Genomic DNA, 15,300 nt, shown 5'->3' on the forward strand with positions numbered 1-15,300 from the left:
CGTCGTGGCAACATAGTGTTATCAATTAGGAAAATAAAAGCCTACGGCACCCAGTATTCCCAGGCGGTCACCCATCCGAGTACTGACTGCGCTCTACGTTGCTTGACTTACCTGATCGGACGAGAACCGGTATAGTCATCGTGATGTGGCCGTAGACATTCTAGGAGGTGAAATGTAGGCTACTTGTTTGGTAGGTTATGATGAGTGCACTTAATATATATATTATACATGAATGGATTTAATATATATTATGTTAATCTATATTTTACATATATATGTATAAAATGATCATATATAAAAACAATCGAGTTATTTACTAATATATTTGATTTTCAAATCGCTTTCCTTCTGTCAAGACACTTTCCTTGTGGCAAGACAATGTAGGCCATTTCAATTTCTCATCGTCGTGGCAACATAGTGTTATCAATTGTGAAAATAAAAGCCTACGGCACCCAGTATTCCCAGGCGGTCACCCATCCAAGTAGTGACTGCGCTCTACCTTGCTTGACTTCGGTGATCGGACGAGAACCGGTATAGTCAACGTGATATGGCCGTAGACATAACAAGAGCTCAATGCAGGCCATTTGAATTTTTCATCGTCGTGGCAACATAGTGTTATCAATTGTGAAAATAAAAGCCTACGGCACCCAGTATTCCCAGGCGGTCACCCATCCAAGTACTGACTGCGCTCTACCTTGCTTGACTTCGGTGATCGGACGAGAACCGGTATAGTCAACGTGATATGGCCGTAGACATAACAACAGGTCAATGAAGGCCATTTCAATTTTTCATCGTCGTGGCAACATAGTGTTATCAATTAGGAAAATAAAAGCCTACGGCACCCAGTATTCCCAGGCGGTCACCCATCCAAGTACAAACTGCGCTCTACGTTGCTTGACTTCGGTGATCGGACGAGAACCGGTATAGTCAACGTGATATGGCCGTAGACATAACAACAGGTCAATGTAGGCCATTTCACTTTCTCATCGTCGTGGCAACATAGTGTTATCAATTAGGAAAATAAAAGCCTACGACACCCAGTATTCCCAGGCGGTCACCCATCCAAGTACTGACTGCGCTCTACCTTGCTTGACTTCGGTGATCGGACGAGAACCGGTATAGTCAACGTGATATGGCCGTAGACATAACAAGAGGTCAATGGAGGCCATTTCAATTTCTCATCGTCGTGGCAACATAGTGTTATCAATTGTGAAAATAAAAGCCGACGGCACCCAGTATTCCCAGGCGGTCATCCATCCAAGTACTGACTGCGCTCTACGTTGCTTGACTTCGGTGATCGGACGAGAACCGGTATAGTCAACGTGATATGGCCGTAGACATTACAAGAGGTGAAATGCAGGCTACTTGTGTGGTAGGTTATGATGAGTGGATTTAATATATATATTATACATGAATGGATTTAATATATATTATGTTAATCTATATTTTACATATATATGTAGAAAATTCTAATACATAAAAACAAAGTAGTTATTTATTAATATATTCGATTTTCAAATCGCTTTCCTTGTGGCAAGACAATGTAGGCCATTTCAATTTCTCATCGTCGTGGCAACATAGTGTTATCAATTAGGAAAATAAAAGCCTACGGCACCCAGTATTTCCAGGCGGTCACCCATCCAAGTACTGACTGCGCTCTACGTTGCTTGACTTCGGTGATCGGACGAGAACCGGTATAGTCATCGTGATGTGGCCGTAGACATTACAAGAGGTGAAATGCAGGCTACTTGTGTGGTAGGTTATGATGAGTGGATTTAATATATATATTATACATGAATGGATTTAATATATATTATGTTAATCTATATTTTACATATATATGTAGAAAATTCTAATACATAAAAACAAAGTAGTTATTTATTAATATATTCGATTTTCAAATCGCTTTCCTTGTGGCAAGACAATGTAGGCCATTTCAATTTCTCATCGTCGTGGCAACATAGTGTTATCAATTAGGAAAATAAAAGCCTACGGCACCCAGTATTTCCAGGCGGTCACCCATCCAAGTACTGACTGCGCTCTACGTTGCTTGACTTCGGTGATCGGACGAGAACCGGTATAGTCAACGTGATATGGCCGTAGACATAACAACAGGTCAATGTAGGCCATTTGAATTTCTCATCGTCATGGCAACATAGTGTTATCAATTAGGAAATTAAAAGCCTACGGCACCCAGTATTCCCAGGCGGTCACCCATCCAAGTACTGACTGCGCTCTACGTTGCTTGACTTCGGTGATCGGACGAGAACCGGTATAGTCAACGTGATATGGCCGTAGACATAACAACAGGTCAATGTAGGCCATTTCACTTTCTCATCGTCGTGGCAACATAGTGTTATCAATTAGGAAAATAAAAGCCTACGGCACCCAGTATTTCCAGGCGGTCACCCATCCAAGTACTGACTGCGCTCTACGTTGCTTGACTTCGGTGATCGGACGAGAACCGGTATAGTCAACGTGATATGGCCGTAGACATAACAACAGGTCAATGTAGGCCATTTCACTTTCTCATCGTCATGGCAACATAGTGTTATCAATTGTGAAAATAAAAGCCTACGGCACCCAGTATTCCCAGGCGGTCACCCATCCAAGTACTGACTGCGCTCTACGTTGCTTGACTTCGGTGATCGGACGAGAACCGGTATAGTCAACGTGATATGGCCGTAGACATAACAACAGGTCAATGTAGGCCATTTGAATTTCTCATCGTCGTGGCAACATAGTGTTATCAATTAGGAAAATAAAAGCCTACGGCACCCAGTATTCCCAGGCGGTCACCCATCCAAGTACTGACTGCGCTCTACGTTGCTTGACTTCGGTGATCGGACGAGAACCGGTATAGTCAACGTGATATGGCCGTAGACATAAGAAGAGGTCAATGTAGGCCATTTCACTTTCTCATCGTCGTGGCAACATAGTGTTATCAATTAGGAAAATAAAAGCCTACGACACCCAGTATTCCCAGGCGGTCACCCATCCAAGTACTGACTGCGCTCTACCTTGCTTGACTTCGGTGATCGGACGAGAACCGGTATAGTCAACGTGATATGGCCGTAGACATAACAAGAGGTCAATGGAGGCCATTTCAATTTCTCATCGTCGTGGCAACATAGTGTTATCAATTGTGAAAATAAAAGCCGACGGCACCCAGTATTCCCAGGCGGTCATCCATCCAAGTACTGACTGCGCTCTACGTTGCTTGACTTCGGTGATCGGACGAGAACCGGTATAGTCAACGTGATATGGCCGTAGACATTACAAGAGGTGAAATGCAGGCTACTTGTGTGGTAGGTTATGATGAGTGGATTTAATATATATATTATACATGAATGGATTTAATATATATTATGTTAATCTATATTTTACATATATATGTAGAAAATTCTAATACATAAAAACAAAGTAGTTATTTATTAATATATTCGATTTTCAAATCGCTTTCCTTGTGGCAAGACAATGTAGGCCATTTCAATTTCTCATCGTCGTGGCAACATAGTGTTATCAATTAGGAAAATAAAAGCCTACGGCACCCAGTATTTCCAGGCGGTCACCCATCCAAGTACTGACTGCGCTCTACGTTGCTTGACTTCGGTGATCGGACGAGAACCGGTATAGTCAACGTGATATGGCCGTAGACATAACAACAGGTCAATGTAGGCCATTTGAATTTCTCATCGTCATGGCAACATAGTGTTATCAATTAGGAAATTAAAAGCCTACGGCACCCAGTATTCCCAGGCGGTCACCCATCCAAGTACTGACTGCGCTCTACGTTGCTTGACTTCGGTGATCGGACGAGAACCGGTATAGTCAACGTGATATGGCCGTAGACATAACAAGAGGTCAATGTAGGCCATTTCAATTTCTCATCGTCATGGCAACATAGTGTTATCAATTGTGAAATTAAAAGCCTACGGCACCCAGTATTCCCAGGCGGTCACCCATCCAAGTACTGACTGCGCTCTACGTTGCTTGACTTCGGTGATCGGACGAGAACCGGTATAGTCAACGTGATATGGCCGTAGACATAAGAAGAGGTCAATGTAGGCCATTTCACTTTCTCATCGTCGTGGCAACATAGTGTTATCAATTAGGAAAATAAAAGCCTATGGCACCCAGTATTTCCAGGCGGTCACCCATCCAAGTACTGACTGCGCTCTACGTTGCTTGACTTCGGTGGTCGGACGAGAACCGGTATAGTCAACGTGATATGGCCGTAGACATAACAACAGGTCAATGTAGGCCATTTCAATTTCTCATCGTCATGGCAACATAGTGTTATCAATTGTGAAAATAAAAGCCTACGGCACCCAGTATTCCCAGGCGGTCACCCATCCAAGTACTGACTGCGCTCTACGTTGCTTGACTTCGGTGATCGGACGAGAACCGGTATAGTCAACGTGATATGGCCGTAGACATAACAACAGGTCAATGTAGGCCATTTCACTTTCTCATCGTCGTGGCAACATAGTGTTATCAATTAGGAAAATAAAAGCCTACGGCACCCAGTATTCCCAGGCGGTCACCCATCCAAGTACTGACTGCGCTCTACGTTGCTTGACTTCGGTGATCGGACGAGAACCGGTATAGTCATCGTGATGTGGCCGTAGACATTCTAGGAGGTGAAATGTAGGCTACTTGTGTGGTAGGTTATGATGAGTGGATTTAATATATATATTATACATGAATGGATTTAATATATATTATGTTAATCTATATTTTACATATATATGTAGAAAATTCTAATACATAAAAACAAAGTAGTTATTTATTAATATATTCGATTTTCAAATCGCTTTCCTTGTGGCAAGACAATGTAGGCCATTTCAATTTCTCATCGTCGTGGCAACATAGTGTTATCAATTGTGAAAATAAAAGCCTACGGCACCCAGTATTCCCAGGCGGTCACCCATCCAAGTACTGACTGCGCTCTACGTTGCTTGACTTCGGTGATCGGACGAGAACCGGTATAGTCAACGTGATATGGCCGTAGACATAACAAGAGGTCAATGTAGGCCATTTCAATTTCTCATCGTCGTGGCAACATAGTGTTATCAATTGTGAAAATAAAAGCCTACGGCACCCAGTATTCCCAGGCGGTCACCCATCCAAGTACTGACTGCGCTCTACGTTGCTTGACTTCGGTGATCGGACGAGAACCGCTATAGTCAACGTGATATGGCCGTAGACATAACAAGAGGTCAATGGAGGCCATTTCAATTTCTCATCGTCGTGGCAACATAGTGTTATCAATTGTGAAAATAAAAGCCTACGGCACCCAGTATTCCCAGGCGGTCATCCATCCAAGTACTGACTGCGCTCTACCTTGCTTGACTTCGGTGATCGGACGAGAACCGGTATAGTCAACGTGATATGGCCGTAGACATAACAAGAGGTCAATGGAGGCCATTTCAATTTCTCATCGTCGTGGCAACATAGTGTTATCAATTGTGAAAATAAAAGCCTACGGCACCCAGTATTCCCAGGCGGTCATCCATCCAAGTACTGACTGCGCTCTACCTTGCTTGACTTCGGTGATCGGACGAGAACCGGTAAGGTCAACGTGATATGGCCGTAGACATAACAAGAGGTCAATGGAGGCCATTTCAATTTCTCATCGTCGTGGCAACATAGTGTTATCAATTGTGAAAATAAAAGCCTACGGCACCCAGTATTCCCAGGCGGTCATCCATCCAAGTACTGACTGCGCTCTACGTTGCTTGACTTCGGTGATCGGACGAGAACCGGTATAGTCAACGTGATATGGCCGTAGACATAACAAGAGGTCAATGGAGGCCATTTCAATTTCTCATCGTCGTGGCAACATAGTGTTATCAATTGTGAAAATAAAAGCCTACGGCACCCAGTATTCCCAGGCGGTCATCCATCCAAGTACTGACTGCGCTCTACCTTGCTTGACTTCGGTGATCGGACGAGAACCGGTATAGTCAACGTGATATGGCCGTAGACATAACAAGAGGTCAATGGAGGCCATTTCAATTTCTCATCGTCGTGGCAACATAGTGTTATCAATTGTGAAAATAAAAGCCTACGGCACCCAGTATTCCCAGGCGGTCATCCATCCAAGTACTGACTGCGCTCTACGTTGCTTGACTTCGGTGATCGGACGAGAACCGGTATAGTCAACGTGATGTGGCCGTAGACATTACAAGAGGTGAAATGCAGGCTACTTGTGTGGTAGGTTATGATGAGTGGATTGAATATATATATTATACATGAATGGATTTAATATATATTATGTTAATCTATATTTTACATCTATATGTAGAAAATTTTAATACATAAAAACAAAGTAGTTATTTATTAATATATTCGATTTTAAAATCGCTTTCCTTGTGGCAAGACAATGTAGGCCATTTCAATTTCTCATCGTCGTGGCAACATAGTGTTATCAATTAGGAAAATAAAAGCCTACGGCACCCAGTATTCCCAGGCGGTCACCCATCCAAGTACAGACTGCGCTCTACGTTGCTTGACTTCGGTGATCGGACGAGAACCGGTATAGTCAACGTGATATGGCCGTAGACATAACAACAGGTCAATGTAGGCCATTTCACTTTCTCATCGTCGTGGCAACATAGTGTTATCAATTAGGAAAATAAAAGCCTACGGCACCCAGTATTTCCAGGCGGTCACCCATCCAAGTACTGACTGCGCTCTACGTTGCTTGACTTCGGTGATCGGACGAGAACCGGTATAGTCAACGTGATATGGCCGTAGACATAACAACAGGTCAATGTAGGCCATTTCAATTTCTCATCGTCATGGCAACATAGTGTTATCAATTGTGAAAATAAAAGCCTACGGCACCCAGTATTCCCAGGCGGTCACCCATCCAAGTACTGACTGCGCTCTACGTTGCTTGACTTCGGTGATCGGACGAGAACCGGTATAGTCAACGTGATATGGCCGTAGACATAACAAGAGGTCAATGTAGGCCATTTCACTTTCTCATCGTCGTGGCAACATAGTGTTATCAATTAGGAAAATAAAAGCCTACGGCACCCAGTATTCCCAGGCGGTCACCCATCCAAGTACTGACTGCGCTCTACGTTGCTTCACTTCGGTGATCGGACGAGAACCGGTATAGTCAACGTGATATGGCCGTAGACATAACAACAGGTCAATGAAGGCCATTTCAATTTTTCATCGTCGTGGCAACATAGTGTTATCAATTAGGAAAAAAAAAGCCTACGGCACCCAGTATTCCCAGGCGGTCACCCATCCGAGTACTGACTGCGCTCTACGTTGCTTGACTTCGGTGATCGGACGAGAATTTTCTAGGAGGTGAAATGTAGGCTACTTGTTTGGTAGGTTATGATGAGTGCACTTAATATATATATTATACATGAATGGATTTAATATATATTATGTTAATCTATATTTTACATATATATGTATAAAATGATCATATATAAAAACAATCGAGTTATTTACTAATATATTTGATTTTCAAATCGCTTTCCTTCTGTCAAGACACTTTCCTTGTGGCAAGACAATGTAGGCCATTTCAATTTCTCATCGTCGTGGCAACATAGTGTTATCAATTGTGAAAATAAAAGCCTACGGCACCCAGTATTCCCAGGCGGTCACCCATCCAAGTACTGACTGCGCTCTACGTTGCTTGACTTCGGTGATCGGACGAGAACCGGTATAGTCAACGTGATGTGGCCGTAGACATTACAAGAGGTGAAATGCAGGCTACTTGTGTGGTAGGTTATGATGAGTGGATTGAATATATATATTATACATGAATGGATTTAATATATATTATGTTAATCTATATTTTACATCTATATGTAGAAAATTTTAATACATAAAAACAAAGTAGTTATTTATTAATATATTCGATTTTCAAATCGCTTTCCTTGTGGCAAGACAATGTAGGCCATTTCAATTTCTCATCGTCGTGGCAACATAGTGTTATCAATTAGGAAAATAAAAGCCTACGGCACCCAGTATTCCCAGGCGGTCACCCATCCAAGTACAGACTGCGCTCTACGTTGCTTGACTTCGGTGATCGGACGAGAACCGGTATAGTCAACGTGATATGGCCGTAGACATAACAACAGGTCAATGTAGGCCATTTCACTTTCTCATCGTCGTGGCAACATAGTGTTATCAATTAGGAAAATAAAAGCCTACGGCACCCAGTATTTCCAGGCGGTCACCCATCCAAGTACTGACTGCGCTCTACGTTGCTTGACTTCGGTGATCGGACGAGAACCGGTATAGTCAACGTGATATGGCCGTAGACAAAACAACAGGTCAATGTAGGCCATTTCAATTTCTCATCGTCATGGCAACATAGTGTTATCAATTGTGAAAATAAAAGCCTACGGCACCCAGTATTCCCAGGCGGTCACCCATCCAAGTACTGACTGCGCTCTACGTTGCTTGACTTCGGTGATCGGACGAGAACCGGTATAGTCAACGTGATATGGCCGTAGACATAACAAGAGGTCAATGTAGGCCATTTCACTTTCTCATCGTCGTGGCAACATAGTGTTATCAATTAGGAAAATAAAAGCCTACGGCACCCAGTATTCCCAGGCGGTCACCCATCCAAGTACTGACTGCGCTCTACGTTGCTTCACTTCGGTGATCGGACGAGAACCGGTATAGTCAACGTGATATGGCCGTAGACATAACAACAGGTCAATGAAGGCCATTTCAATTTTTCATCGTCGTGGCAACATAGTGTTATCAATTAGGAAAAAAAAAGCCTACGGCACCCAGTATTCCCAGGCGGTCACCCATCCGAGTACTGACTGCGCTCTACGTTGCTTGACTTCGGTGATCGGACGAGAATTTTCTAGGAGGTGAAATGTAGGCTACTTGTTTGGTAGGTTATGATGAGTGCACTTAATATATATATTATACATGAATGGATTTAATATATATTATGTTAATCTATATTTTACATATATATGTATAAAATGATCATATATAAAAACAATCGAGTTATTTACTAATATATTTGATTTTCAAATCGCTTTCCTTCTGTCAAGACACTTTCCTTGTGGCAAGACAATGTAGGCCATTTCAATTTCTCATCGTCGTGGCAACATAGTGTTATCAATTGTGAAAATAAAAGCCTACGGCACCCAGTATTCCCAGGCGGTCACCCATCCAAGTACTGACTGCGCTCTACGTTGCTTGACTTCGGTGATCGGACGAGAACCGGTATAGTCAACGTGATGTGGCCGTAGACATTACAAGAGGTGAAATGCAGGCTACTTGTGTGGTAGGTTATGATGAGTGGATTTAATATATATATTATACATGAATGGATTTAATATATATTATGTTAATCTATATTTTACATCTATATGTAGAAAATTTTAATACATAAAAACAAAGTAGTTATTTATTAATATATTCGATTTTCAAATCGCTTTCCTTGTGGCAAGACAATGTAGGCCATTTCAATTTCTCATCGTCGTGGCAACATAGTGTTATCAATTAGGAAAATAAAAGCCTACGGCACCCAGTATTCCCAGGCGGTCACCCATCCAAGTACAGACTGCGCTCTACGTTGCTTGACTTCGGTGATCGGACGAGAACCGGTATAGTCAACGTGATATGGCCGTAGACATAACAACAGGTCAATGTAGGCCATTTCACTTTCTCATCGTCGTGGCAACATAGTGTTATCAATTAGGAAAATAAAAGCCTACGGCACCCAGTATTTCCAGGCGGTCACCCATCCAAGTACTGACTGCGCTCTACGTTGCTTGACTTCGGTGATCGGACGAGAACCGGTATAGTCAACGTGATATGGCCGTAGACATAACAACAGGTCAATGTAGGCCATTTCAATTTCTCATCGTCATGGCAACATAGTGTTATCAATTGTGAAAATAAAAGCCTACGGCACCCAGTATTCCCAGGCGGTCACCCATCCAAGTACTGACTGCGCTCTACGTTGCTTGACTTCGGTGATCGGACGAGAACCGGTATAGTCAACGTGATATGGCCGTAGACATAACAAGAGGTCAATGTAGGCCATTTCACTTTCTCATCGTCGTGGCAACATAGTGTTATCAATTAGGAAAATAAAAGCCTACGGCACCCAGTATTCCCAGGCGGTCACCCATCCAAGTACTGACTGCGCTCTACGTTGCTTCACTTCGGTGATCGGACGAGAACCGGTATAGTCAACGTGATATGGCCGTAGACATAACAACAGGTCAATGAAGGCCATTTCAATTTTTCATCGTCGTGGCAACATAGTGTTATCAATTAGGAAAAAAAAAGCCTACGGCACCCAGTATTCCCAGGCGGTCACCCATCCGAGTACTGACTGCGCTCTACGTTGCTTGACTTACCTGATCGGACGAGAACCGGTATAGTCATCGTGATGTGGCCGTAGACATTCTAGGAGGTGAAATGTAGGCTACTTGTTTGGTAGGTTATGATGAGTGCACTTAATATATATATTATACATGAATGGATTTAATATATATTATGTTAATCTATATTTTACATATATATGTATAAAATGATCATATATAAAAACAATCGAGTTATTTACTAATATATTTGATTTTCAAATCGCTTTCCTTCTGTCAAGACACTTTCCTTGTGGCAAGACAATGTAGGCCATTTCAATTTCTCATCGTCGTGGCAACATAGTGTTATCAATTGTGAAAATAAAAGCCTACGGCACCCAGTATTCCCAGGCGGTCACCCATCCAAGTACTGACTGCGCTCTACGTTGCTTGACTTCGGTGATCGGACGAGAACCGGTATAGTCAACGTGATGTGGCCGTAGACATTACAAGAGGTGAAATGCAGGCTACTTGTGTGGTAGGTTATGATGAGTGGATTTAATATATATATTATACATGAATGGATTTAATATATATTATGTTAATCTATATTTTACATCTATATGTAGAAAATTTTAATACATAAAAACAAAGTAGTTATTTATTAATATATTCGATTTTCAAATCGCTTTCCTTGTGGCAAGACAATGTAGGCCATTTCAATTTCTCATCGTCGTGGCAACATAGTGTTATCAATTAGGAAAATAAAAGCCTACGGCACCCAGTATTCCCAGGCGGTCACCCATCCAAGTACAGACTGCGCTCTACGTTGCTTGACTTCGGTGATCGGACGAGAACCGGTATAGTCAACGTGATATGGCCGTAGACATAACAACAGGTCAATGTAGGCCATTTCACTTTCTCATCGTCGTGGCAACATAGTGTTATCAATTAGGAAAATAAAAGCCTACGGCACCCAGTATTTCCAGGCGGTCACCCATCCAAGTACTGACTGCGCTCTACGTTGCTTGACTTCGGTGATCGGACGAGAACCGGTATAGTCAACGTGATATGGCCGTAGACATAACAACAGGTCAATGTAGGCCATTTCAATTTCTCATCGTCATGGCAACATAGTGTTATCAATTGTGAAAATAAAAGCCTACGGCACCCAGTATTCCCAGGCGGTCACCCATCCAAGTACTGACTGCGCTCTACGTTGCTTGACTTCGGTGATCGGACGAGAACCGGTATAGTCAACGTGATATGGCCGTAGACATAACAAGAGGTCAATGTAGGCCATTTCACTTTCTCATCGTCGTGGCAACATAGTGTTATCAATTAGGAAAATAAAAGCCTACGGCACCCAGTATTCCCAGGCGGTCACCCATCCAAGTACTGACTGCGCTCTACGTTGCTTCACTTCGGTGATCGGACGAGAACCGGTATAGTCAACGTGATATGGCCGTAGACATAACAACAGGTCAATGAAGGCCATTTCAATTTTTCATCGTCGTGGCAACATAGTGTTATCAATTAGGAAAATAAAAGCCTACGGCACCCAGTATTCCCAGGCGGTCACCCATCCAAGTACTGACTGCGCTCTACGTTGCTTGACTTACCTGATCGGACGAGAACCGGTATAGTCATCGTGATGTGGCCGTAGACATTCTAGGAGGTGAAATGTAGGCTACTTGTTTGGTAGGTTATGATGAGTGCACTTAATATATATATTATACATGAATGGATTTAATATATATTATGTTAATCTATATTTTACATATATATGTATAAAATGATCATATATAAAAACAATCGAGTTATTTACTAATATATTTGATTTTCAAATCGCTTTCCTTCTGTCAAGACACTTTCCTTGTGGCAAGACAATGTAGGCCATTTCAATTTCTCATCGTCGTGGCAACATAGTGTTATCAATTGTGAAAATAAAAGCCTACGGCACCCAGTATTCCCAGGCGGTCACCCATCCAAGTACTGACTGCGCTCTACGTTGCTTGACTTCGGTGATCGGACGAGAACCGGTATAGTCAACGTGATATGGCCGTAGACATAACAACAGGTCAATGTAGGCCATTTCAATTTCTCATCGTCGTGGCAACATAGTGTTATCAATTGTGAAAATAAAAGCCTACGGCACCCAGTATTCCCAGGCGGTCACCCATCCAAGTACTGACTGCGCTCTACGTTGCTTGACTTCGGTGATCGGACGAGAACCGCTATAGTCAACGTGATATGGCCGTAGACATAACAAGAGGTCAATGGAGGCCATTTCAATTTCTCATCGTCGTGGCAACATAGTGTTATCAATTGTGAAAATAAAAGCCTACGGCACCCAGTATTCCCAGGCGGTCATCCATCCAAGTACTGACTGCGCTCTACCTTGCTTGACTTCGGTGATCGGACGAGAACCGGTATAGTCAACGTGATATGGCCGTAGACATAACAAGAGGTCAATGGAGGCCATTTCAATTTCTCATCGTCGTGGCAACATAGTGTTATCAATTAGGAAAATAAAAGCCTACGGCACCCAGTATTCCCAGGCGGTCATCCATCCAAGTACTGACTGCGCTCTACCTTGCTTGACTTCGGTGATCGGACGAGAACCGGTAAGGTCAACGTGATATGGCCGTAGACATAACAAGAGGTCAATGGAGGCCATTTCAATTTCTCATCGTCGTGGCAACATAGTGTTATCAATTGTGAAAATAAAAGCCTACGGCACCCAGTATTCCCAGGCGGTCATCCATCCAAGTACTGACTGCGCTCTACCTTGCTTGACTTCGGTGATCGGACGAGAACCGGTATAGTCAACGTGATATGGCCGTAGACATAACAAGAGGTCAATGGAGGCCATTTCAATGTCTCATCGTCGTGGCAACATAGTGTTATCAATTGTGAAAATAAAAGCCTACGGCACCCAGTATTCCCAGGCGGTCATCCATCCAAGTACTGACTGCGCTCTACGTTGCTTGACTTCGGTGATCGGACGAGAACCGGTATAGTCAACGTGATGTGGCCGTAGACATTACAAGAGGTGAAATGCAGGCTACTTGTGTGGTAGGTTATGATGAGTGGATTTAATATATATATATTATACATGAATGGATTTAATATATATTATGTTAATCTATATTTTACATCTATATGTAGAAAATTTTAATACATAAAAACAAAGTAGTTATTTATTAATATATTCGATTTTCAAATCGCTTTCCTTGTGGCAAGACAATGTAGGCCATTTCAATTTCTCATCGTCGTGGCAACATAGTGTTATCAATTGTGAAAATAAAAGCCTACGGCACCCAGTATTCCCAGGCGGTCATCCATCCAAGTACTGACTGCGCTCTACGTTGCTTGACTTCGGTGATCGGACGAGAACCGGTATAGTCAACGTGATGTGGCCGTAGACATTACAAGAGGTGAAATGCAGGCTACTTGTGTGGTAGGTTATGATGAGTGGATTTAATATATATATATTATACATGAATGGATTTAATATATATTATGTTAATCTATATTTTACATCTATATGTAGAAAATTTTAATACATAAAAACAAAGTAGTTATTTATTAATATATTCGATTTTAAAATCGCTTTCCTTGTGGCAAGACAATGTAGGCCATTTCAATTTCTCATCGTCGTGGCAACATAGTGTTATCAATTAGGAAAATAAAAGCCTACGGCACCCAGTATTCCCAGGCGGTCACCCATCCAAGTACAGACTGCGCTCTACGTTGCTTGACTTCGGTGATCGGACGAGAACCGGTATAGTCAACGTGATATGGCCGTAGACATAACAAGAGGTCAATGGAGGCCATTTGAATTTCTCATCGTCGTGGCAACATAGTGTTATCAATTAGGAAAATAAAAGCCTACGGCACCCAGTATTTCCAGGCGGTCACCCATCCAAGTACTGACTGCGCTCTACGTTGCTTGACTTCGGTGATCGGACGAGAACCGGTATAGTCAACGTGATGTGGCCGTAGACATTACAAGAGGTGAAATGCAGGCTACTTGTGTGGTAGGTTATGATGAGTGGATTTAATATATATATATTATACATGAATGGATTTAATATATATTATGTTAATCTATATTTTACATCTATATGTAGAAAATTTTAATACATAAAAACAAAGTAGTTATTTATTAATATATTCGATTTTCAAATCGCTTTCCTTGTGGCAAGACAATGTAGGCCATTTCAATTTCTCATCGTCGTGGCAACATAGTGTTATCAATTAGGAAAATAAAAGCCTACGGCACCCAGTATTCCCAGGCGGTCACCCATCCAAGTACTGACTGCGCTCTACGTTGCTTAACTTCGGTGATCGGACGAGAACCGGTATAGTCAACGTGATATGGCCGTAGACATAACAAGAGGTCAATGTAGGCCATTTCAATTTTTCATCGTCGTGGCAACATAGTGTTATCAATTAGGAAAATAAAAGCCTACGGCACCCAGTATTTCCAGGCGGTCACCCATCCAAGTACTGACTGCGCTCTACGTTGCTTAACTTCGGTGATCGGACGAGAACCGGTATAGTCAACGTGATATGGCCGTAGACATAACAAGAGGTCAATGTAGGCCATTTCAATTTTTCATCGTCGTGGCAACATAGTGTTATCAATTAGGAAAATAAAAGCCTACGGCACCCAGTATTTCCAGGCGGTCACCCATCCAAGTACTGACTGCGCTCTATGTTGCTTGACTTCGGTGATCGGACGAGAACCGGTATAGTCAACGTGATATGGCCGTAGACATAACAAGAGGTCAATGTAGGCCATTTCAATTTCTCATCGTCGTGGCAACATAGTGTTATCAATTGTGAAAATAAAAGCCTACGGCACCCAGTATTCCCAGGCGGTCACCCATCCAAGTACTGACTGCGCTCTACGTTGCTTGACTTCGGTGATCGGACGAGAACCGGTATAGTCAACGTGATATGGCCGTAGACATAA

The 15,300-nt window shown here is 42.5% G+C and overlaps 41 non-coding genes and 20 pseudogenes across 41 annotated transcripts; all 61 read right to left on the reverse strand.

Moving 5' to 3' along the window:
- Nucleotides 1-38: 38 nt before the first annotated feature.
- On the reverse strand, nt 39-157 carry LOC139957692 (5S ribosomal RNA; annotated as a pseudogene).
- A 283-nt stretch (nt 158-440) lies between these two features.
- On the reverse strand, nt 441-559 carry LOC139956754 (5S ribosomal RNA; annotated as a pseudogene).
- A 76-nt stretch (nt 560-635) lies between these two features.
- Nucleotides 636-754, reverse strand: LOC139955537 (5S ribosomal RNA). The gene has a single exon (XR_011788774.1). It is a non-coding gene; the product is annotated as a 5S ribosomal RNA (ribosomal RNA).
- Nucleotides 755-830: 76 nt separating this feature from the next.
- Nucleotides 831-949, reverse strand: LOC139955051 (5S ribosomal RNA). The gene has a single exon (XR_011788304.1). It is a non-coding gene; the product is annotated as a 5S ribosomal RNA (ribosomal RNA).
- Nucleotides 950-1,025: 76 nt separating this feature from the next.
- Nucleotides 1,026-1,144, reverse strand: LOC139956015 (5S ribosomal RNA). Its single transcript, XR_011789239.1, has one exon. It is a non-coding gene; the product is annotated as a 5S ribosomal RNA (ribosomal RNA).
- A 76-nt stretch (nt 1,145-1,220) lies between these two features.
- On the reverse strand, nt 1,221-1,339 carry LOC139956572 (5S ribosomal RNA; annotated as a pseudogene).
- Nucleotides 1,340-1,603: 264 nt separating this feature from the next.
- LOC139957027 (5S ribosomal RNA) lies at nt 1,604-1,722 on the reverse strand (annotated as a pseudogene).
- Nucleotides 1,723-1,986: 264 nt separating this feature from the next.
- Nucleotides 1,987-2,105, reverse strand: LOC139955821 (5S ribosomal RNA). The gene has a single exon (XR_011789048.1). It is a non-coding gene; the product is annotated as a 5S ribosomal RNA (ribosomal RNA).
- A 76-nt stretch (nt 2,106-2,181) lies between these two features.
- On the reverse strand, nt 2,182-2,300 carry LOC139958069 (5S ribosomal RNA). The gene has a single exon (XR_011789719.1). It is a non-coding gene; the product is annotated as a 5S ribosomal RNA (ribosomal RNA).
- Nucleotides 2,301-2,376: 76 nt separating this feature from the next.
- LOC139955822 (5S ribosomal RNA) lies at nt 2,377-2,495 on the reverse strand. The gene has a single exon (XR_011789049.1). It is a non-coding gene; the product is annotated as a 5S ribosomal RNA (ribosomal RNA).
- A 76-nt stretch (nt 2,496-2,571) lies between these two features.
- On the reverse strand, nt 2,572-2,690 carry LOC139958070 (5S ribosomal RNA). Its single transcript, XR_011789720.1, has one exon. It is a non-coding gene; the product is annotated as a 5S ribosomal RNA (ribosomal RNA).
- Nucleotides 2,691-2,766: 76 nt separating this feature from the next.
- LOC139958071 (5S ribosomal RNA) lies at nt 2,767-2,885 on the reverse strand. The gene has a single exon (XR_011789721.1). It is a non-coding gene; the product is annotated as a 5S ribosomal RNA (ribosomal RNA).
- A 76-nt stretch (nt 2,886-2,961) lies between these two features.
- LOC139956016 (5S ribosomal RNA) lies at nt 2,962-3,080 on the reverse strand. The gene has a single exon (XR_011789240.1). It is a non-coding gene; the product is annotated as a 5S ribosomal RNA (ribosomal RNA).
- Nucleotides 3,081-3,156: 76 nt separating this feature from the next.
- On the reverse strand, nt 3,157-3,275 carry LOC139956573 (5S ribosomal RNA; annotated as a pseudogene).
- Nucleotides 3,276-3,539: 264 nt separating this feature from the next.
- On the reverse strand, nt 3,540-3,658 carry LOC139955824 (5S ribosomal RNA). The gene has a single exon (XR_011789051.1). It is a non-coding gene; the product is annotated as a 5S ribosomal RNA (ribosomal RNA).
- A 76-nt stretch (nt 3,659-3,734) lies between these two features.
- Nucleotides 3,735-3,853, reverse strand: LOC139958072 (5S ribosomal RNA). Its single transcript, XR_011789722.1, has one exon. It is a non-coding gene; the product is annotated as a 5S ribosomal RNA (ribosomal RNA).
- A 76-nt stretch (nt 3,854-3,929) lies between these two features.
- Nucleotides 3,930-4,048, reverse strand: LOC139958073 (5S ribosomal RNA). Its single transcript, XR_011789723.1, has one exon. It is a non-coding gene; the product is annotated as a 5S ribosomal RNA (ribosomal RNA).
- Nucleotides 4,049-4,124: 76 nt separating this feature from the next.
- Nucleotides 4,125-4,243, reverse strand: LOC139956933 (5S ribosomal RNA; annotated as a pseudogene).
- A 76-nt stretch (nt 4,244-4,319) lies between these two features.
- Nucleotides 4,320-4,438, reverse strand: LOC139958075 (5S ribosomal RNA). The gene has a single exon (XR_011789725.1). It is a non-coding gene; the product is annotated as a 5S ribosomal RNA (ribosomal RNA).
- Nucleotides 4,439-4,514: 76 nt separating this feature from the next.
- LOC139956438 (5S ribosomal RNA) lies at nt 4,515-4,633 on the reverse strand (annotated as a pseudogene).
- A 264-nt stretch (nt 4,634-4,897) lies between these two features.
- Nucleotides 4,898-5,016, reverse strand: LOC139958076 (5S ribosomal RNA). Its single transcript, XR_011789726.1, has one exon. It is a non-coding gene; the product is annotated as a 5S ribosomal RNA (ribosomal RNA).
- Nucleotides 5,017-5,092: 76 nt separating this feature from the next.
- On the reverse strand, nt 5,093-5,211 carry LOC139955914 (5S ribosomal RNA). The gene has a single exon (XR_011789140.1). It is a non-coding gene; the product is annotated as a 5S ribosomal RNA (ribosomal RNA).
- Nucleotides 5,212-5,287: 76 nt separating this feature from the next.
- LOC139956463 (5S ribosomal RNA) lies at nt 5,288-5,406 on the reverse strand (annotated as a pseudogene).
- Nucleotides 5,407-5,482: 76 nt separating this feature from the next.
- Nucleotides 5,483-5,601, reverse strand: LOC139956863 (5S ribosomal RNA; annotated as a pseudogene).
- A 76-nt stretch (nt 5,602-5,677) lies between these two features.
- Nucleotides 5,678-5,796, reverse strand: LOC139955562 (5S ribosomal RNA). Its single transcript, XR_011788799.1, has one exon. It is a non-coding gene; the product is annotated as a 5S ribosomal RNA (ribosomal RNA).
- Nucleotides 5,797-5,872: 76 nt separating this feature from the next.
- LOC139956464 (5S ribosomal RNA) lies at nt 5,873-5,991 on the reverse strand (annotated as a pseudogene).
- A 76-nt stretch (nt 5,992-6,067) lies between these two features.
- LOC139956144 (5S ribosomal RNA) lies at nt 6,068-6,186 on the reverse strand (annotated as a pseudogene).
- A 264-nt stretch (nt 6,187-6,450) lies between these two features.
- On the reverse strand, nt 6,451-6,569 carry LOC139955239 (5S ribosomal RNA). The gene has a single exon (XR_011788485.1). It is a non-coding gene; the product is annotated as a 5S ribosomal RNA (ribosomal RNA).
- Nucleotides 6,570-6,645: 76 nt separating this feature from the next.
- LOC139955825 (5S ribosomal RNA) lies at nt 6,646-6,764 on the reverse strand. Its single transcript, XR_011789052.1, has one exon. It is a non-coding gene; the product is annotated as a 5S ribosomal RNA (ribosomal RNA).
- A 76-nt stretch (nt 6,765-6,840) lies between these two features.
- LOC139958077 (5S ribosomal RNA) lies at nt 6,841-6,959 on the reverse strand. Its single transcript, XR_011789727.1, has one exon. It is a non-coding gene; the product is annotated as a 5S ribosomal RNA (ribosomal RNA).
- Nucleotides 6,960-7,035: 76 nt separating this feature from the next.
- LOC139956289 (5S ribosomal RNA) lies at nt 7,036-7,154 on the reverse strand. Its single transcript, XR_011789361.1, has one exon. It is a non-coding gene; the product is annotated as a 5S ribosomal RNA (ribosomal RNA).
- A 448-nt stretch (nt 7,155-7,602) lies between these two features.
- Nucleotides 7,603-7,721, reverse strand: LOC139955503 (5S ribosomal RNA). The gene has a single exon (XR_011788742.1). It is a non-coding gene; the product is annotated as a 5S ribosomal RNA (ribosomal RNA).
- A 264-nt stretch (nt 7,722-7,985) lies between these two features.
- LOC139955240 (5S ribosomal RNA) lies at nt 7,986-8,104 on the reverse strand. Its single transcript, XR_011788486.1, has one exon. It is a non-coding gene; the product is annotated as a 5S ribosomal RNA (ribosomal RNA).
- A 76-nt stretch (nt 8,105-8,180) lies between these two features.
- LOC139955826 (5S ribosomal RNA) lies at nt 8,181-8,299 on the reverse strand. Its single transcript, XR_011789053.1, has one exon. It is a non-coding gene; the product is annotated as a 5S ribosomal RNA (ribosomal RNA).
- A 76-nt stretch (nt 8,300-8,375) lies between these two features.
- On the reverse strand, nt 8,376-8,494 carry LOC139958079 (5S ribosomal RNA). The gene has a single exon (XR_011789728.1). It is a non-coding gene; the product is annotated as a 5S ribosomal RNA (ribosomal RNA).
- Nucleotides 8,495-8,570: 76 nt separating this feature from the next.
- Nucleotides 8,571-8,689, reverse strand: LOC139956300 (5S ribosomal RNA). Its single transcript, XR_011789362.1, has one exon. It is a non-coding gene; the product is annotated as a 5S ribosomal RNA (ribosomal RNA).
- A 448-nt stretch (nt 8,690-9,137) lies between these two features.
- LOC139955504 (5S ribosomal RNA) lies at nt 9,138-9,256 on the reverse strand. Its single transcript, XR_011788743.1, has one exon. It is a non-coding gene; the product is annotated as a 5S ribosomal RNA (ribosomal RNA).
- Nucleotides 9,257-9,520: 264 nt separating this feature from the next.
- LOC139955242 (5S ribosomal RNA) lies at nt 9,521-9,639 on the reverse strand. The gene has a single exon (XR_011788487.1). It is a non-coding gene; the product is annotated as a 5S ribosomal RNA (ribosomal RNA).
- Nucleotides 9,640-9,715: 76 nt separating this feature from the next.
- On the reverse strand, nt 9,716-9,834 carry LOC139955827 (5S ribosomal RNA). Its single transcript, XR_011789054.1, has one exon. It is a non-coding gene; the product is annotated as a 5S ribosomal RNA (ribosomal RNA).
- A 76-nt stretch (nt 9,835-9,910) lies between these two features.
- On the reverse strand, nt 9,911-10,029 carry LOC139958080 (5S ribosomal RNA). Its single transcript, XR_011789729.1, has one exon. It is a non-coding gene; the product is annotated as a 5S ribosomal RNA (ribosomal RNA).
- A 76-nt stretch (nt 10,030-10,105) lies between these two features.
- Nucleotides 10,106-10,224, reverse strand: LOC139956312 (5S ribosomal RNA). Its single transcript, XR_011789364.1, has one exon. It is a non-coding gene; the product is annotated as a 5S ribosomal RNA (ribosomal RNA).
- Nucleotides 10,225-10,300: 76 nt separating this feature from the next.
- LOC139957693 (5S ribosomal RNA) lies at nt 10,301-10,419 on the reverse strand (annotated as a pseudogene).
- Nucleotides 10,420-10,702: 283 nt separating this feature from the next.
- LOC139955505 (5S ribosomal RNA) lies at nt 10,703-10,821 on the reverse strand. The gene has a single exon (XR_011788744.1). It is a non-coding gene; the product is annotated as a 5S ribosomal RNA (ribosomal RNA).
- A 264-nt stretch (nt 10,822-11,085) lies between these two features.
- Nucleotides 11,086-11,204, reverse strand: LOC139955243 (5S ribosomal RNA). The gene has a single exon (XR_011788488.1). It is a non-coding gene; the product is annotated as a 5S ribosomal RNA (ribosomal RNA).
- Nucleotides 11,205-11,280: 76 nt separating this feature from the next.
- Nucleotides 11,281-11,399, reverse strand: LOC139955828 (5S ribosomal RNA). The gene has a single exon (XR_011789055.1). It is a non-coding gene; the product is annotated as a 5S ribosomal RNA (ribosomal RNA).
- A 76-nt stretch (nt 11,400-11,475) lies between these two features.
- LOC139958081 (5S ribosomal RNA) lies at nt 11,476-11,594 on the reverse strand. The gene has a single exon (XR_011789730.1). It is a non-coding gene; the product is annotated as a 5S ribosomal RNA (ribosomal RNA).
- A 76-nt stretch (nt 11,595-11,670) lies between these two features.
- Nucleotides 11,671-11,789, reverse strand: LOC139956324 (5S ribosomal RNA). The gene has a single exon (XR_011789365.1). It is a non-coding gene; the product is annotated as a 5S ribosomal RNA (ribosomal RNA).
- Nucleotides 11,790-11,865: 76 nt separating this feature from the next.
- On the reverse strand, nt 11,866-11,984 carry LOC139957663 (5S ribosomal RNA; annotated as a pseudogene).
- Nucleotides 11,985-12,267: 283 nt separating this feature from the next.
- Nucleotides 12,268-12,386, reverse strand: LOC139958082 (5S ribosomal RNA). Its single transcript, XR_011789731.1, has one exon. It is a non-coding gene; the product is annotated as a 5S ribosomal RNA (ribosomal RNA).
- A 76-nt stretch (nt 12,387-12,462) lies between these two features.
- On the reverse strand, nt 12,463-12,581 carry LOC139955915 (5S ribosomal RNA). Its single transcript, XR_011789141.1, has one exon. It is a non-coding gene; the product is annotated as a 5S ribosomal RNA (ribosomal RNA).
- A 76-nt stretch (nt 12,582-12,657) lies between these two features.
- LOC139956465 (5S ribosomal RNA) lies at nt 12,658-12,776 on the reverse strand (annotated as a pseudogene).
- Nucleotides 12,777-12,852: 76 nt separating this feature from the next.
- LOC139956864 (5S ribosomal RNA) lies at nt 12,853-12,971 on the reverse strand (annotated as a pseudogene).
- Nucleotides 12,972-13,047: 76 nt separating this feature from the next.
- Nucleotides 13,048-13,166, reverse strand: LOC139956466 (5S ribosomal RNA; annotated as a pseudogene).
- A 76-nt stretch (nt 13,167-13,242) lies between these two features.
- Nucleotides 13,243-13,361, reverse strand: LOC139956145 (5S ribosomal RNA; annotated as a pseudogene).
- A 266-nt stretch (nt 13,362-13,627) lies between these two features.
- Nucleotides 13,628-13,746, reverse strand: LOC139956147 (5S ribosomal RNA; annotated as a pseudogene).
- A 266-nt stretch (nt 13,747-14,012) lies between these two features.
- LOC139955245 (5S ribosomal RNA) lies at nt 14,013-14,131 on the reverse strand. Its single transcript, XR_011788490.1, has one exon. It is a non-coding gene; the product is annotated as a 5S ribosomal RNA (ribosomal RNA).
- A 76-nt stretch (nt 14,132-14,207) lies between these two features.
- LOC139956654 (5S ribosomal RNA) lies at nt 14,208-14,326 on the reverse strand (annotated as a pseudogene).
- A 266-nt stretch (nt 14,327-14,592) lies between these two features.
- Nucleotides 14,593-14,711, reverse strand: LOC139955992 (5S ribosomal RNA). Its single transcript, XR_011789217.1, has one exon. It is a non-coding gene; the product is annotated as a 5S ribosomal RNA (ribosomal RNA).
- Nucleotides 14,712-14,787: 76 nt separating this feature from the next.
- On the reverse strand, nt 14,788-14,906 carry LOC139955125 (5S ribosomal RNA). The gene has a single exon (XR_011788378.1). It is a non-coding gene; the product is annotated as a 5S ribosomal RNA (ribosomal RNA).
- Nucleotides 14,907-14,982: 76 nt separating this feature from the next.
- Nucleotides 14,983-15,101, reverse strand: LOC139956820 (5S ribosomal RNA; annotated as a pseudogene).
- Nucleotides 15,102-15,177: 76 nt separating this feature from the next.
- On the reverse strand, nt 15,178-15,296 carry LOC139958083 (5S ribosomal RNA). The gene has a single exon (XR_011789732.1). It is a non-coding gene; the product is annotated as a 5S ribosomal RNA (ribosomal RNA).
- Nucleotides 15,297-15,300: the final 4 nt, after the last annotated feature.

Source organism: Apostichopus japonicus, chromosome 17, assembly GCF_037975245.1.
Source record: "Apostichopus japonicus isolate 1M-3 chromosome 17, ASM3797524v1, whole genome shotgun sequence".
Classification (NCBI taxonomy): domain Eukaryota; kingdom Metazoa; phylum Echinodermata; class Holothuroidea; order Aspidochirotida; family Stichopodidae; genus Apostichopus; species Apostichopus japonicus.